The 12,915-nt window shown below is 40.8% G+C and overlaps 1 protein-coding gene and 1 pseudogene across 2 annotated transcripts in view; one reads left to right on the top strand and one right to left on the bottom strand.

Moving 5' to 3' along the window:
* Positions 1–12,915, top strand: part of KCNAB1 (potassium voltage-gated channel subfamily A regulatory beta subunit 1) — a 267,048-nt gene that overhangs the window by 174,400 nt on the left and 79,733 nt on the right. The window lies entirely within an intron of this gene.
* Positions 9,044–10,338, bottom strand: LOC115844901 (G2/mitotic-specific cyclin-B1 pseudogene; annotated as a pseudogene).

Raw genomic sequence — 12,915 nt, 5'->3', positions numbered from 1 at the left:
CAGCATCTTTTCATGTTCCTATTGGCTATCTGTATATCTTCTTTGGGAAAATATTCAGGTCTCCTGCCCATTTTGTAGTCAGGTTATTTGTTTTTCAGGGGTTTTTTATAGTGAGTTGTATGAACTGTTTATATATTTTGGATATTAACCCCTTATTGGTCATATCATTTGCAAATATTTTTTCCCATTCTGTAGGTTTTTTCGTTTTGTTGATGGTTTCCTTTGCTGTGCAAAAGCTTTTAAGTTTAATTAGGTTCCGTTGTTTATTTTTCCTTTTGTTTCCTTTGCCTGAGGAGACAGATCCAAGAAAACATTGCTAAGACTTATGTCAAAAAGTGTTCTGCCTATGCTTTCTGCTAGGAGTTTTATGGTTTCTGGTCTTACATTTAGGTCTTTAATCCATTTTGAATCTATTTTTTTATGTGGCCTGAGAAAATGTTCTGATTTTGTTCTTTTACATGTCCAGCTGTCCAGTTTTCCCAGCACCACTATTCTGTTCACTTCTTATAGGAGTGCTTCCAAAGAACAAAATGAATAAGGCACCTTAATGATGCATGCTGGTTATAAGTGCCCTGGAAACTTTGTTGTAAGAAATAATTTTCAACATGTAAATATTAGTCCGATAAAACATGAGAAATTTGACCAAGAAACTTAGGACAAAGTATTAACAAAATGTAAACAGTGCCTCTGCCTCTTCTTCATGTTCAGGAAATAGGAAGAGTTGTAATTTGTTAGAATCCTTGTTTATCAATGGATTTCCCAGTAAAGCAATACGGATTTTTTTTTTAAACTTTTGCTTCTTATTATAAAAGTAGTAATATTCATTCCAATAGTGTGGGCAGAAAATTAAAACGCCCTAGGAAGAAAAACTCATCAAAGAATTTTTTGGCTTTATTTTATTTAAACTTTTCATAACAGGCTAAAGGTGCGAAATCAACCAATTCAGGAGTCACACCTACATGAGGAAATGTAAGAAGCTTTAGCCATGGATTTACATTACTATGTATCATTAATTCTAACATCTAAATTTGGGCAGTGGGTCATTGCTTTCTGGGGGAAGATTTAAGGCAGTGAAATTTCATTCCTATGCTATGTGCGCAGCAGCTCCTCAGGGGACTGTCAACCCTGGCATTCTGCTTTATAGAACAAAACTGCCTCTTCTAAACTTCTCCCCCAATCCTTCATCCTACTTCTGTTACTACGCTGCCTTGTCTTTAAACTTTACTGATCAGATTAATGGAGAAACAGAACAAAGTGGCTCCAGGTAGATTTGCCCTGAAACAAATCTTAAGACAAAATGGAGCTAGCAGTATCCCTCGGAATTAAAAGTACATAAAACTTTAAGTCAAAGAAAGAAGGAAAATATCAAATATTTGTACATTCTCTATAAGGATCACGAAGGATATAATGTCAGTCCTAGACGCTTAACCCTCAAAACCGCCAGCCTTCAGACAAGTATTAGAAGAAGGTCCACAGGCTTTTCTGGAAGACCCAGCCAGCCAGCTCTACGTTGGCCTTGCCTAATCTAAGACCAGGCTCCCCTCTGCCACTGCCTTGCCCACCGGTACACTCTGCTCCTTCATACACCCAAGAATACACCCAAGAATTCCTTCAATGACAGGTACATCTCATTATGACTCCACTCTTAGTCCTGGCTCTTAAGGGTTTGAGAGCTTAAAGCCCAGGATGGCTCTGTGCATGAGGTCTCATGGGAAGACAAGATAAAACCTGTCCTCAGGTGGAAATGGGAGAATCTGGGAGCAGGGAGGTGGCCCAGAGGAGTGGCCTGTTCTTCATCCATAGACAAGGAAGTTTGTGGGCAGAAACAGGTGTAAAGCTTATCATAAGGAAGGTTCAGTCAGGAGGCATTTGGCAGAGGGAAGAAAGTGGGAAGATTCATGAAAGCAAGATATTGTTACAAGCATTCAGAGCAAACGCTAGGCCATACCATTTGGGCTGGAGCAGAATATGTGGGGGAGATGGGGAGGCATCATTACCAGAAAACAGCATGAGGCTGGAGGAGACCACGGCCATGGAGATCCCACCACTAACCACCTGTGGAAAGTCATTTCTCTACCACTTCACTTCCTCATCTTTATATACATGGAATTCTTCAGGTCTTGCAGAGTTGCCTGTGAATGAGTATACTACTTGCACTTCCCTTGCCTGAGAGCCCACTTTTATTCTGCATGGCCTTTACCACTTCCTTGCCTAGTTGCATTGCTATTTCAAGCTCTTTTATAAAGTGCAGGTGTGAAAGCAGCCCTTCATTGCCCCCCTCCCTGCCCAGAGTTTAAATAGTATTATTGGCTCTTGCAAGGAAAGGTAACCAAAGTAAAACAGTAAAGGCTAGGCTGTTACCACTCCTGTTATCTCAGGCCAGATGCTCATTAGCAATACACTAGTAGCCAAAAAACGAGAGACCAGACTGCAGCTTGGATCCAAAAATAAGCGCCAGGCTCGGTGGAAAACAAATACAAACCAGATATAAGAAAGAATGCTTTGTCTGTACCATTTGAAAAAGATAGAGCCTTGAGCTATGTCCCACATGCCCAGACATAGGTCTACATCCAGTTCATCTACAGTGGCACAATGGGGTTGCTCAGAATGTTGTTTTGCTACTTAGCCACTCACTCTGCTGCATCCCCAGCAGGAGGACAGCTCCATTCCATACCCTTCAAGAGGGCACCAAGGGCAATAAGCCAATTTCTTCACCTCTGTCACCTGTCTGTACATCTCAATACCATTTTCTGAGACTTTCTCTTAGGCCAGATTTCTAGGTATCTGCTTTCTGTTTGTTTTGTTTTGATCCTGCATCAATATGAACATTAAGGTAACTGCAACTCACCTATCTTACTGAAAGAACAGCAATCTTTCCATACCATACTGTGATTAAGAGTGTGACATTGGTTAAATCCTGGCTCCAACTCCACCAATTACTAGTTACTTGGACTCTGGGCAAGTAACTTAACCTCTGAAAATGGAAATGGTGAAGTAACAGCTGAGTATAAGAATTAGAAAGGCAAGGGCTTCCCTGGTGGCGCAGTGGTTGAGAGTCCGCCTGCTGACGCAGGGGATACGGGTTCGTGCCCCGGTCCGGGAGGATCCCACATGCCGCGGAGCGGCTGGGCCCGTGAGCCATGGCCGCTGAGCCTGCGCGTCCGGAGCCTGTGCTCCGCAACGGGAGAGGACGCAACAGTGAGGGGCCTGCGTACCACAAAAAAAAAAAAAAAAAAAAAAAAGAATTAGAAAGGCAAGTCAGAGTGTAAAGAAAAGGAAGAGGTACTAAAATATCATTATGTGAAGAATCTAGAACTGTGGTCCTCCAGTTAGTCTTCGACAAAAGAGGCAAGAGCATACAATGGGGAAAAGAGAGTCTCTTCAGCAAGTGATGTTGGGAAAGTTGGACAGCCACATGTAAATCAATGAAGCTAGAACACACCCTCACACCATATACAAAAATAAATTCAAAATGGCTTAAAGACTTAAATATAAGACAATACACCATAAAACTCCTGGAAGAGAACATAGGCAAAACATTTTCTGACATAAATCGTACCAGTGTTTTTAGGTCAGTCTCCCAGGGCAATAGAAATAAAAGCAAAAATAAACAAATGGGACCTAATCAAACTTATAAGCCTTTGCACAACAAAGGAAACCATAAACAAAATGGAAAGACATTCTACGGACTGGGAGAAATATTTGCAGATGAAGTGACCAACAAGGGCTTAATTTCCAAAATATACAAACAGCTCCTACAATGCAATAACAACAACAACAAAACAAACAACCCAATCGAAAAATGGGCAGAAGAACTAAGTAGACATTTCTCCAAAGAAGACATACAGATGGACAATAGGCACATGAAAAGATGCTCATCATCGATAATTATTAGAGAAATGCGAATCAAAACTACAAGGTACCACCTCCCACCAGTCAGAATGGCCATCATTAAAAAGTCTACAAATAATAAATGCTGGAGAGGGTGTGGAGGAAAGGGAACCCTCTTACACTGTTGGTGGGAATGTAAATGGGTGCACCCACTATGGAAAGCAGTATGGAGTTTCCTCAAAAAACTAAAAATAGAGTTGCCATATGATCTAGCAATCCCACTCCTGGGCATATACCCAGACAACACTATAATTAAAAAAGATGCATGCACCCCTATCTTCATAGCAGCACTGTTGACAAGAGCCAAGACATGGAAACAACCTAAATGTCCATCAACAGATGAATGGATAAAGAAGATGTGATATAGATAGATAAATAGATATATATATATATATATACACAATGGACTATTACTCAACCATTTAAAAGAACGACATAATGCCATTTGCAGCAACATGGAAGAACCTAGAGATTATCATACTAAGCAAAATAAATCAGAAAGAGAAAGACAACTACCATACGATATCACTTATATGTGGAATCTAAAATACGACAGAAATGAACATATCTACAAAACAGAAACAGACTCACAGACATAGAGAACAGACTTGTGGTTGCCAAGGAAGGGGGTTGTGGGAGGGAAGGATTAGGAGTTTGGGATTAGCAGATGCAAGCTATTATATATAGGATGAATAAACAAGATCCTACTACATAGCACAGGGAACTATATTCAATATCCTGAGATAAACCATAATGGAAAAGAGTATGAAAAAATATGTATGTGTATAACGGAGTCACTTTGCTGTACAGCATAAAGTAACACAACATTGTAAATCAACTATACTTCAATAAAATTAAAAAAAAAATAGAACTATGGTCCTCAACCCTGGCTGCAATTAGGATTGTCTGAAGATCTTTTAAGAATTCTGATGCTGGGGGTCCTGTTCCCAGAGATTCTGATTTAACTGGTCTGATGAGGGACCAGGTCATTGAAAGCTCCCCACTATATTCAAATGTGCAGCCAGGCTTGAAAACCTCTGATCCAATGTAGTGAATCAGGGAAACTACCAACATGTTCTCATGGTAGAGACATTTCTTACAGGGCTGGACGCCCGAGTTTTTTTGTTTTGTTTATTTTCCTTACTTTTTTGGCTGCGTCGGGTCTTAGTTGCGGCACACAGGCTCTTCGTTGAGGCACGTGGGATCTTTTGTCACAGCTCACAGGCTTCTCTCTAGTTGTGGCGCGCGGGCTCCAGGGCGCATGGGCTCTGTAGTTTGCAGCACGCAGGCTCTCTTGTAGAGGTGCACGAGATCAATAGTTGTGGAGCACAGGCTTGGTTGCCCTGTGGCATGTGGGATCTCAGTTCCCCGACCAGGGATTGAACCCACATCCCTTGCGTTGGAAGGCGGATTCTTTACCACTGGACTACCAGGGGGAAGTCCCTGGACACCCAAATTTTTAAAGTGTTTATTTACTGATTCAGCGAATGAATATTAAACACCTACTGTGTGCCAGGCTTCACTTCAGTGGCTAGAATTAAAGATTTAGATTAAACCTGGTCCCTCCCCTCAGGAGATGCAGTCCGGTGAACAAGTCATATGTGAAAAAAAAATTATGTAGTTACAATGTGATATGGTTGGTGTGGTAATAATGCTTTGTTCAAAGTGGTAGAATGGTATGAGTTCTTCATCCTTCAAAGCCCAGCCACAGAATCACAAAATCATAGAGATGAAGGAAGCTTAAGGTCCCTAATTTTGTGTGTGAGGAAACTTGAAATCAAGAAGTTGAGACTTCCCTAGGGTCATAGAGTTAATGGAACAGAGACCTACAGGAGAGGAAGTGTTAAGGAACTGGTCCAGCAGCACTGGACTCTGAGGCTGAAGTTCCGGGTCCTGAGGAATAAGTAGGATTTGGATGTAAGGTCATGGGGGAGGGTTCCATTCTCAGAAGACTCAGCCCAGAGCTAAGAGGGGAAGTGCACACAGTGCACTTGGAATGTGCAAGGAATGCCCTGGCCCTGGTGTCAGGTAGTGGCCAACAGCTTAGCACTTCGTCCTCCAAGTCAGCACTGATTTGGGCTACACTCTGTTTCCTGCTTTCCATGGAAATTGGGGGGATGCTCTACACTCTGTTTCCTGCTTTCCATGAAATTTGGGGGGATGCTCCCACCCCCAGTTCTACCTCTCTCTGGGAATAATTCTATTAAAATGAGATGGTGAACACATTAATTTTGTGCAGTGTGTAGTCTAAGTTCACTGAGATCTGGGGTTTGAATCTCCAACCGTAAATTCTTCAGTGACGTAACAGATGAATAACTCTAAACACCAGTAGAGTAAATACCTCTCGATCATTTGGTCAGCCTTGACTACATTAACCTGGAGTCAATGTGTGCTCTATTTACCAAACTTAAAAATTGTTAAATCCAGAGTGAAGTGTGTTGAATTGGCTCTCTATTCTCCCCTGCTTCTGACCTTGATGTTGTACTTGAAGTCTCACCTTCTCTCACACCCTACATCCTTTTAATCAGCAAATCTTATTGCCTCTCCTTCAAAATCTATCAGAAACTCAAGCACTTCTGACCATCCTCACTACCGCCACCTCAGACCAAACCACTGTCATGTCTCACCTGGATTTACCACCACAGCCTCCTCACTGGTGCTGGCACTTCAGCCTCAGCCTCAGAGGTGTGCCGTCAACACCACAGCAGAGGTTCCTTTTCAGAGAGTGTCAGACTGTGTCACTTCTCTATTCAAAACTCCTCTCCAAGGTCCTTCTTATGATTGATATCACCCCATACAATCTGTTCCCCATTACCCCTCAGACCTCCTCTTCTCTTCTCTGGCCACACTGGCTTCCTCATTGACCTTGAACATGCCAAGTAAGCCCCCTCCACATTGTTTTCCCCATTTTCCCCGTTGAAACGTTCTTCCCCAAGGTAACTGCATGGCAAACTCCTTTACTTTCTTTGGGTCTTTTCTCAAAAGCCACTTTCATTGTGAACCTTATCTGGCCACCCCATCTAAAATCTCAGCCCCATCCCCTGGCATTTTACCTACTGTAGCCCACCTTATAAACATGACTTTCTTTAACACTCATCAATCAACTGCATTTTATATTTTATTTATTGATGAAATTAACATTCATAAATAAACACTATGTATTTAACTTATTTTTCTTATTATTTATTATTTCTTATTATTTTGTCTTTCCTCTTAAATCTGCTCCATGAGGGGAGAAATAATTTTCTCACTGTTGTATCCTGATAATTTAAGTACAAGGCCTGGCACATGGTAGACTCAGATAAATACTTGTTTAATAAAAGAATGAAGAAAAGTTAACTGTGGCATAATAAATATTATAATTGCATTTTTATATTGCCTTCTTGATAGTTATAAAAAATATATCCAAAACATAAACAAGTCAAAATACAGTATAGAAAAAGAAGTCACCAAATCTATAAACTTAAAATGATCCAAACCCTAATTGAGGGACATTCTATCAAGTACTTGATCAGTGCTCTTCAAAAGTGTCAGACAAGGAAAGACTGAGGACTGTCACAGATGAGAGGACACTAAGGAGACGTGAACATGAAATGCAATGTTGGGTCCTGCCTAGGATCCTGGAACAGAAAAAAAGGACAATGAAATTGAAAACAAAGTCTGTAGTTTAGTTAACTAGTACTGTACTAGTGTTCATTTCCCGGTTTTGATAATTGCACTATGGTGCTGTGAGATGTTAAAGGGCCAGGGAGGTAGCCTACCTGCACAAACATTATTACTTCTGAATATCTAAATATGTCTTCATACAGGCAAGGGGATCATTTAAACGATATGCATGTTTCCTTATGCTTAGCAGCTACCCTGTAAACCACCACCAAGGTAATTAAGTAACCAAGATAAGTGTGTGTGTGTGTGTCAGGGTAGTTTTCTTTTTCTTTTTATGTTTCACCGATCATTTTCTATGCCCTGGTAGGTGTATGCCAAGGGCCTCAAACAGAGGTTTTCAAAGCATATATTCCTTGGTACATGAAGGAGTTTCAACAGAAGACACAATAACAGTTCAAAGTTCTCTTTATACTCCCTCTGCTTTTAAAAGGTTAGAAATAACAAGTGTCAGTTAAGTAAAATGATCTTCTAAATGACATCCCGCTAATTTGAGATTTCACAGTGAAATAATCATATGCCCTCCTATGTCTCAAGCAGGCGTGTTCTCATTAGAGGGAGAAAAACGATCAAGAAAACTGCCACCAAAGGTTTTTGAGAATTGTGTTAATTAATAAACCACCTTACATCTTGTGGAGGGGGGTAGTAGAGATAAAATCGTACAAGCAGAGTTCCCTTGTCTGGAAAGCTGCCACTTGATCCCTCTCCATCCTGAGGGAATATGTCCCATTTTTAAGTGGCAACTCATCCTCATGGGTGGCGGTGGACCCTGCCTACACTGTGCCCTCACCCCCCCACCCCCAGGCCTTGCAGCCAGGGAGAAGGACCTTCCACCTGCCCTTCTCCAGGAGGGGGCACTGCTGCGTGGGTACCAGAGGATGAGGAGAAACACATCAATCTCATAGGGACTAGAACTGAAGACTATTGATGAGTATTTTTCATGTTTATATAAATCAAAATAAATGTTTATTTGGTGGGAAACTATCCCAGTATTTTGTACATTAATGATAGTCAAAAAGCCAATTCAATTCAATTTAACCAGATAATTACCAACCATCTACTAAGGACTCACTTTCATTCTAGGGCTGTGGAGGTAAGAATATAAATTAAATAAAACCCTAACCCTCAGATAGCTTACTCTCTAGTAAAGGATATAAAGTTTGTAAACAAGTAACTATAAAAATATATAAATAACAAATGTCTAAAGGGCCAGGGATGTATCCTACCTAAACAAAGTAAGCTGAATGGAAGAATGACAAAATCCCCAAAAGCAACCAAACTCTTCATTTTTACTACATTATGGTGTAGGCATATAACTTAATGTAAATATATATGATAGCCATACTCTTTTTTTTAGTAAAAAAAAAATTTTTTTTAGTAAAAAAAAAATTTATTTATTAAAAGTAAATAAATGTAACATATAATGTGTACAGATGGCACATGGTGCCAATTTTATTTGCAGATTTTATAGTATTCCAAAGTTTGCAAGTTACACCTTTCCCACAGCCTTGGCTAAATCTTGAACTAGTGCAGAATTCAGCTGTGCTAGAGTGCTGATCGTAGTGTGCTTAGACGCGGCATACTTGTTCTTGATAGTCATGTGCTTTGTAAGCCCACGATTCACCATGACTATATTCTTAGCCAGGTGTTGCATAACAACAAGAAGGGATTCTTCAGTGTATGACAGGTAATGCTGTAGAGTTGGTGTCCATTCACCATTATCAAGAATTTTCAGTGCTAAGCAAAAAGCTCCCGCTGCAATCTGAGAAGGAGGAAAGTGCACCATATGGTAGTTCAACATAGTTAGTTCCATCAGATACTTGGCCAAAGTATGTAGCTCAACATCAACCTCTCCAATCTTAGATGCTCTCCGAAGAGAACGCAGGGGTAGAGGGCGACCCAGACTAAAATTTAAAGCTCTTAGAATATTCATTTCCATCTGTCTGATTTGGTACTTAGTGTAAGTGTTGTCAGTCACAAAGGCAGAGTCACCAATTTCTGGAGGGTACATTTCCTCATATTTGCTTGCAATAAACATGGCAGTGACACCAGCCAGCTGCAGCATCTTCTCGGGCACACAATTATCCTGCATGAACCGATCAATAATGGAAACAGTCATGTACATGATCTCCTGGAGTAACCTGAATTTCATTTGAACCTGCACTAGCCAGTCAATTAGGATGGCTCTCATGTTTCCAGTCACTTCATGACCCAGTAGGTATTTTGGTCTGACTGCTTGCTCTTGCTCCAGTTGTCTCAGATAAGCATAGATATCTTTTACATCTTCACTACAAAGGTTTGGATCCGCTCCATCTTCTGCCTCCACATCACTCGCTGTAAGAATTACATCAGAGAAAGCCTGACACACATATTCTCCTGCAGGGGCACAGCCAGGTGTTTCCATGGGGCTTGGAGAGGGAGTATCAACCAAAATAGGCTCAGGGGGAAGTTTCTGTTCTTTAACAGGCTCGGGTTCTGGCTCTGGCTCCAGATCCGGCTCCAGGTGGGGCTTCAGCGCAGGTACAGGTGTCTTTTCCAGAGGTTTTGGTAGTTTTTTAGCAATAACTTTTCCAGCAGCTAGAGTTTTTGCTTCCTTTTTCAGGGGCAGTTTGGCCTGTGGCTCTTTACTGACTCTGTTACCGATGTCCCCAAGCGCTGTTCTGGGCCTCAGCCCGGGCTTAGAGGCTGCAACAGTGGCCACAGGCACTCACTTTGCGCCTGCCATACTGACCTTCACGTTATTTTCAGCATTAATGTTCAGTTCCTGGTGATCCAGAGCGCCATGGCTTCCTCTGCACCAGGCAGTAGCTCAGTGGGGAGAAGCAGAGCACGGGAGACCCCAACCAGCCAGGGATCTTGAACCCACCACAGGCCAACAGCCATTCCTCCGCAGCACTGATATCCATATTCTATTTTATATTTAAACTTTTAATCTAAAGCTGAAAAAGAAAAGCATTTATTATTATTATTATCATTACCTTATAATTCATTACTGCTTTGACCTGACATCAGAAACCTAGTGTCTTTTCTTCTGTACCAAAATGTCAGTCAGGCCCTGTGGTTTTCTCTGTGATGTATGGTATGCAGCCTTAAATATGTAAACTGGGGTTGGTAAGTAGTTTTTCAGATTAATTTTGGAATAAAACTGCTCCTAAACATAAGCTCTTCCCAATGTGGATAGGAAGATTATTTCCTCCAAGATGGGTGTACAGTCCCAGCTTTCAGTGTTGTCATAGTCTTCAATACCATTTTGTAGTACAGTTTGATAACTTCATAGCCCTGCGTCTGTACTATCAAAAATCAATTAAGAAAGGTAAGCTAAATAATACCAGTTTATTTTCCTAAAGCATGCAATCCTGTATTCAAAAGCCCCATTTCAGAGAATAAATTTCAGGCTACCACTTTCATATCTGGAAACTGACTGCAATGTTGGAAGATGAACCAAATTATTCTTTAACAAATGAATTTTCCAAAGACTTCGTTGTCAGTGCTGAGAGAAGCAAATGAGACATTTGTGCAAATACTTCTGAATGCCCCAATAGAAAAATATTCACAAGGTGTCGATGAGGTATAATGTCAGCAAGAAGCTTGGGACTTTGAGCCAATCTTTGCTGCTAAGTGGAAATGGGACTATTTCCTTTGATGACATGAACAGTTAAAAAAAATTCTCTCCAACATCACAGCACAAGTAAGCCAGCAAATTCATTAAGCAAACACTGACCTGATTTTGCTGCAAGATGTAGAAGAATAGCTGATTCATGATATTAATTAGTGAATCCATGGCCTGTTTCGTTTTAGCCCAAAGCAATTTCTGATGAATGAGGAAATTAATGGATTTATGCATAGTGCCCCTACAAAATACTGTCACCTCTGATCTGTCACTTGATGGGTCCAAGGTCAGCCCCACCCTTTGTGAGAACCTGATCTGTAGTAACACTTAAAATTTGGAACAGTGCCTTCTATATCCAATGGTCTGAGACCCTTCTCATCACAAAGTAATGTTGCCTTGCAGAGACTTCTTGTTCAAAAATTCTTTGACCCCTCCAAGATTCTCAAAACATCGCAGATAAATATAGCTAACAGTGTGCTGTTATTTATATCTGTGTGCTCATTTGCTGCAATAGAAGATGCCACCAATAATTTAACTTATCCTGAAAGTTCTCAGCTGTATTTTTTTTAATTAATTAATTTATTGGCTGTGTTGGGTCTTCATTTCTGTGCGAGGGCTTTCTCTAGTTGTGGCAAGCGGGGGCCACTCTTCATCGCGGTGTGCAGGCCTCTCACTATCGCGGTCTCTCTTGTTGCAGAGCACAGGCTCCAGACGCGCAGGCTCAGTAGTTGTGGCTCACGGACCTAGTTGTTCCGTGGCATGTGGGATCTTCCCAGACCAGGGCTCGAACCCGTGTCCCCTGCATTGGCAGGCAGATTCTCAACCACTGTGCCACCAGCGAAACGCTCAGCCGTATTTTTAACATGCTGAGCGACAATGTTTCTGATTATATGAACATTTGCAAGTGCTTGTTTATGCTCTGGACACAATTTCTGCTACATTCAAAAGAAACTCTTTTATAAAAGTGTTGTCTGTAAAAAGGTTTAGATGCTGAGGCAATTTTTTCACTTAATAGAGAACTGCGTTTCACAGCAGATCATTTGTTTTATTCTCATTCAAAACAAATGCTGCCATTTCTTCAGTCCATTAAGTTTCCCAACGCCCATCTTTTCTGTATACCAGTCATGGCTTGTTTAATTATAGTGCCTTAAGTTGTAATTTTTCTGTTGTAAATATTTTTTGTTTGGATATTCTTCACATCCACCAAAAAAAAGTGCACCCCTATTTTTTCTTGAAATACTAAACTTTGTCTTTTAGGAGATGCACAAGTCCATTTTTCTCTAAATTTTACAATAAGAAAAATAGCAGTAAACACGTGGTACTAAATAACAACTGCCAATTAATTTCAGTGTTGGAAATACAAAGGAAAGTGTGTGACCTTTGACTAAACAGGGAGGGTATAGCCCATCCACAGAGGGCATTGCCCCTCAGATTTAGGGGATGTCTGCCGTGTGGGGCCACTGATCCTCTGTTGTTAAGAGAAGCTAGAAATCAGACTTTTAAAAGAAATATCTACTAAGATTAAGGAGATTAATCTCTTAAGTTATCAAAATGTTGGTAACTTATTCCAAGTTTATTAAAATATCAAGTGGGTCAACATTGTTCTTGCCAGGCAAAACAAGTCTGCAAGCTGAGTGCAATCTGTAAGCCACCCATTTTCAACCTCTGGGGGTGTAGAGTGTGACAGTAAAATAACCTATATTCTACGTCTGTGTAGTCCCTGAGAACTGAGAAGAAAACAGGTACAGTTA

The sequence above is a fragment of the Globicephala melas genome, chromosome 4, assembly GCF_963455315.2.
Source record: "Globicephala melas chromosome 4, mGloMel1.2, whole genome shotgun sequence".
Classification (NCBI taxonomy): Eukaryota; Metazoa; Chordata; class Mammalia; order Artiodactyla; family Delphinidae; genus Globicephala; species Globicephala melas.
Note: the sequence above shows the minus strand (reverse complement) of the source record. Positions and strands in the feature narration are given on the sequence as shown.